The sequence below is a fragment of the Canis lupus genome, chromosome 3, assembly GCF_011100685.1.
Source record: "Canis lupus familiaris isolate Mischka breed German Shepherd chromosome 3, alternate assembly UU_Cfam_GSD_1.0, whole genome shotgun sequence".
In the NCBI taxonomy this organism is placed as follows: domain Eukaryota; kingdom Metazoa; phylum Chordata; class Mammalia; order Carnivora; family Canidae; genus Canis; species Canis lupus.
In genome coordinates this window covers 40282828-40287760 of record NC_049224.1, presented here as the reverse complement: position 1 = coordinate 40287760, position 4933 = coordinate 40282828, and the positions used below count along the sequence as shown (strand labels likewise).

General features: G+C 51.3%; 1 long non-coding RNA gene across 1 annotated transcript; it reads left to right on the top strand.

The window, feature by feature from the left end:
- The first annotated feature begins 839 nt into the window (after positions 1 to 839).
- Positions 840 to 3896, top strand: LOC119871194. Its single transcript, XR_005356920.1, has 2 exons — positions 840 to 911; positions 2362 to 3896. It is a non-coding gene; the product is annotated as an uncharacterized LOC119871194 (long non-coding RNA).
- The last annotated feature ends 1037 nt before the right edge of the window (positions 3897 to 4933 follow it).

Genomic DNA, 4933 nt, shown 5'->3' with positions numbered 1-4933 from the left:
CCGAACTTTAACTCTTCTAAATACTGTATATTTTGGAGAAAAAAAATGTTTTTACTGTATCTATATTGAATTGTAGGTTTGGGGGATCTTAAAAAAATTAAGCATTCAGAAAGGTAGAGAAAAAGTAAAAGATAAAGTGTGTATGCATTCTGCCCTTTTCTTAAAAGGCTGTTTCTGAAAACACTCCATTCAGTGGGTTCCCACATCCTGGTACTCTGTGAGTGCTCTAAATTGAGGACCGTAAATTCCCTGACAAGTAGATACACCACTTCCTCCCTTCCCTACCCCATCCCAGCACTCCCTCCTCCACCCACCACCCCCCCACCGCCCCCACCACCACCACCTCCCCCCACAGCCTGAGACATGGATTTTGAAAAAAAAGATCTGGTGTGAATTTTGGATCTGCCGTTTATGAGCTCTGTGACCCCGGGCATGTCACCTAAACTCTCTGAGCTTCCATTCCTCTCTTATAAACCGAGGTCAGAATACTGATCTCACAGGGATTAGGAAACAGCAAATGAAGTAACATATAAAGTGCCTGGCACTTAGTAACTGTTCCCAAAATGTTAGCTTCATGATTCAAGAGGGAAAGCATTCCACGTCTCTGAAGTAAGGTTCTTGTTCTTACAGCTCTTACTGAAAGCGGGTTGATTGTTTTCACCTAAAAACTGAATGTCCCAGGCTGTCTGTATAGAAATATTTCATCTTGGTTGCTATTTCCCCTTGGCAAATAACGCAGCCAAGAGCCTAGAATAGAAGTAAAGGGAAACGAATGCTGCCTGCACAACCTGCCAGGCCCCTGGTGAGTCACAAAGGTGAGTGAGCCTCAGTCTCGGCCAGTCTGGTGTGGCAGCCAGACAAGCAGCAGCTGGAGACAAGAAGCCCCCAGCTAGGAGCTAGGGCCTCCGAAGGTGAGCGGCAAGGGGGCCCAGGATGGGTGAGGCTGCATGATGAAGCTCCATCTGAGGTGCCCAGGCTGATCTGGGCGAGAGGGTCACATTGCGATGGATTCTGCAAATTTGCCCAGGAGAGAGGAGGCGGGCATTCCAAGCAGAGAATGCCATCTGGGCCAGAGCTTGCAGTTTTAAGAGGGATTTCCTGTCTCCTTCTGGGTAGGGAGGTGTGGTGTTGGGAGCAGAGGTTCTGGGCTCAGATGAGGCTGGAAAGTCAGAGCGGAGGTGAGCCGAGTGGGGTGGCCGCGGGGCAGTCAGGCCTCGATGCCTGGACTGGAACCCAGGTCACGTCTAATCAGGAGAGGACAGATAAGGTTTATCTTTTTTAGGAAGAGTCTGATGGCCAAGAAGCAGCTGGACCCGAGGAGCAGGAAATGGGCAGGACCTGCCCGATACAGGCAGCTTTGTGGGGAGACGCCGGGGTGGGAGGAGGGGCCACCCTGGTGACTTTATGTCCCGGAGGGATTGTGGGATTGGATGAGTCACCGGATATGGGTCTGGAAGGAGTTTTGAGCAACTGCAATTTCGAGGTGGGGACACGGTGTGAGGGTGACACAGTCACTGAAACAGAGTGACAGGAGCTGAACCAGGATCTGTGAATTCTCAGCAGGCTCATGAGGTGATCATAACCACCCATTCTAGAGGATGAAGCTGAGCTCTGGCACAGGTAGGTGACCTGTCGCAGGTCACCCAGTGCCCGGCAGACTCACACAGGGCCTGGCCCGTTGTCTGCAGGCTGGATCCCAACCAGTGCAAGCCAGTTTTTGGGCTGGGAAGGCCAACTCCAAACACCAGGAAGGAAAAGAAGTCCTGGCTTGAAGCATTCACCACCTCCAGTGGCATAAATACTTCCACCTCGGCCAGGTGAGGGCCACCGGCTCGGCCTGAGGCCACCCAACATGGGGTTGGGGCGACCCGCACACGATTCCCCATTGTTAACCAGTAACCAGCCCGCTCCAGCCCATCACTGATGCAAACCCAGGTCTGCCTGGTTCCTGGGCCGCTGCTCTCACCCCTTGATGAACTAAACACCCCACAATGAACCTAATTCTATGTGTGTTTATTCCCTGCCCTTCATCCCAAACTCTCCAGGGTTTGAATAACCACAGGCTGGTGCATCAAACTGGGTTGTAAGGAACAGGATTACTGTTCCCCACCTGTCCCCACCACAGGCCCTGCTAGTTCAGGATGCCCAGGTCCGAGGGTTCTTCTGGAGCTGTATCCAAGCAGCAAGTCTAGCTCCCACAGAGAGACATTTCTGCTGAGAGGGCACAGGCTGTACTGAAGCACACCACTCGAATCTGCTTCTCACATTGCCCAAGGAGCCGCACTTGGCAGCACCCCTACATCAGCAGGATGGGGAGCTACTCGCCCTTCAGAACCCCGACACAGCGATTTCTCTCCACAGTAGGAGTCGTGATGCTGGCGTCCTGGCCTGAAGATGGGTTCAGTTTGCACAGCATCTGTCTTCCAAATTGGCAACTCCACATCTTCTCAGACAATCCATTTTAAGATATGGATCTGCGGCATGGTGAGTGCCAAGCCTATGAAAGTCCATACGTGCCACATTTTCTTCCCAGTCTTGCAGTGTGTGGACATTTGCCTCCTCATTTGGGACTTTGTGGAGGCAGAAAAAGGCAATCACGGAGAGGGGGCAGGGAGGCCAGAAACAGCGCAAGCCGAACCCTCCAACCCCCACCCTCCCTACCATATGCTTCTATGGGTGGAAGTAGATAGGCTTTGGGGTGAAATAGAGTGATTCTGTGATACACTCACCTCCCAAAGCAAAACAGGGGCAGCTATTTGCTGCAGAGTGGCTGTGGAGGAAAGGGCAGCGTCAGGCCCTTAGCCGGGTGAGGGAGGCCCTTGTAGGGCATGAGCTAACTGGAGGACCCCCAGTCGGGTGGGTAATGGAAGCCAAGCATCCTCTTAGCTCGGGGAAGACCTGGCAGCCATGATCCAGCTCCTGGGCAGGCACAGCGACCAACACTGCCCAGCAACTCCCCATAGGCCCACGGGCTACCATCTGGAGCCAGACAGGGGTTCTCTACCCCTCCAACCTGGCGGGACGTTAAATGTCACATCCTCTCGGGGATGTGGCCCAGCCAAGGACTGCCCTGACAGTCCGCCTCAGAGAGGCAGGGCCTGACAAGTTTTTGCTGGAAGGTACATCCTTTTGGGAGAAGGAAAGGCCCATCCCCAAATCTAATTCTAAACAAGGCCTGTTACTAATGACTGTGTGGTAAGCCAGCTCAGCCGTCCACCTGCTCCAGCCCCTGGAAAAGCTGTGAAGGTACGTGGAATCATTACTAGCCTTCCCTGAGCCCAAGACCATCTCTCAGAGGTCTCCAGGTCACTGGGGCCGAACGGGGATCCCCAGCCGTCCTCTGCTACCATGAGACGCCCCACATGTCCTTTCAATGCCTGCCCCTACAATGACCATTCATTCAGTCTCCAAGGCCCAGGCCCTACACCAGCCCACAGCCAATACCACCTGTGAATCTCGCCATGCGCTTTGGCTTTCAAGCAGGACAGATGCCAAATGACGATACATTCTAATTCTGAATCCTCAAAACTTGCTGAGAACATAGGGAAGTGATCGATAGTTTCACCTTTGAGTATTGAAATTTATTCCCATCGGTGTTCAAATGTATACGCTGCCCACCCCAAAAATGCAGACGCCCTTCTGGCCACACAGAGGGAGGCCTGGCGCCTCTGGTCACGTCCACACCTCGCCTAGCACCCCCATTGCATTGTGAAGTCTGGAAAGAGTCATTCTTATCTCAAGCCAGCCACACCAACCCCTGCCCTGGCGCCTCCTGGGACAAATGCCTGTGGCCCAGGAGTGGAGAACTGTACCTTGTTTCCAAACAGGCCATCTGTCTGGAACTGGCCTCTCTTCACTCCCTGACTCATCAATAAATCTGTCTGCCTTTTTTCTCACTTTGTAAGTGACTCAGTGGTGCAGTAACAGAGTTGGGTCTGTGGAGTTGCTGTTCTCACGGGATGGTGTAACCAAAGTACCATGTGCAAAATTTCCATAATTTTTCTCAAAGGTCATTTAGCTGAGTTCAAGTTTATTTTTCAAAGGTTTTACTAGAATTGCTAGTAGGTACAAAATGTCAACGTTGACCACGTGAAATACCAAATGACTTAGTGTGAAGTCAGAAATAGCCAAACACCAAGTCCCTCAGCCCTAGATGTAGATGGGCCCCTCGCTTCGGGAAATCTGATGGTCCAAGTACAAACCGTGTTGTGTGCGGAACAGCGCTCACTGCAGGGTCATTCCGGATACAAGATACAATACGGGGCGCTCGAGGTGGCCAACACTGGGCATGTTCTCAACTCTACCGGAAAAGGCAGCCTTGAATGAGAATTCCAAAGGACAAAAAGGGGTTTTAAGTGTGTGTGTGGTGGAGGCGCAAGGAGCTGACTGCTGCACTGTACACACACCATTTGCATCAAACTATATGTTTCAAAAACCCCGTGGGAATTTGCCAAAGTGGGAACAGGCTTTTCCTACTTCCTAGTACACATATTTTCCATATCGTGATGAATTACATTGTTATGCACAAGGGGAAACAGACTTAAAAATCCAAAATGCTTCCTTCACAGCTCCTTGAATGTGCATTTTAGGAAAATTTTAGGAAATTTCTAGCTTTCCAGCAGTGGGGTGAGGGGTGGCATTTCGAGCCTATGACGGAGATTTTTCCCTTTTAGTTTTGTAACAGGAAGTGAGCCTTTGCCTAAAGAAAGACCTGAACTTTACTCAGGATTGATCAATTTGAAGGTCACCTTGAGATTTGGCTGAAAGTGTTTTCCTTTGTCCATTGGGAACATGTAGGTAGCATTGAGCAAGGCATGTGGTAGGATGCGGCCCAACCCAGGTGTTGAGTTGCGGCAAGGTTGAGTTTCCGCAGGAGAAAAAAGTGGCAACCCACACGCACTGCATTGCTGGCTTAATTTTGACGAGCTGCTGG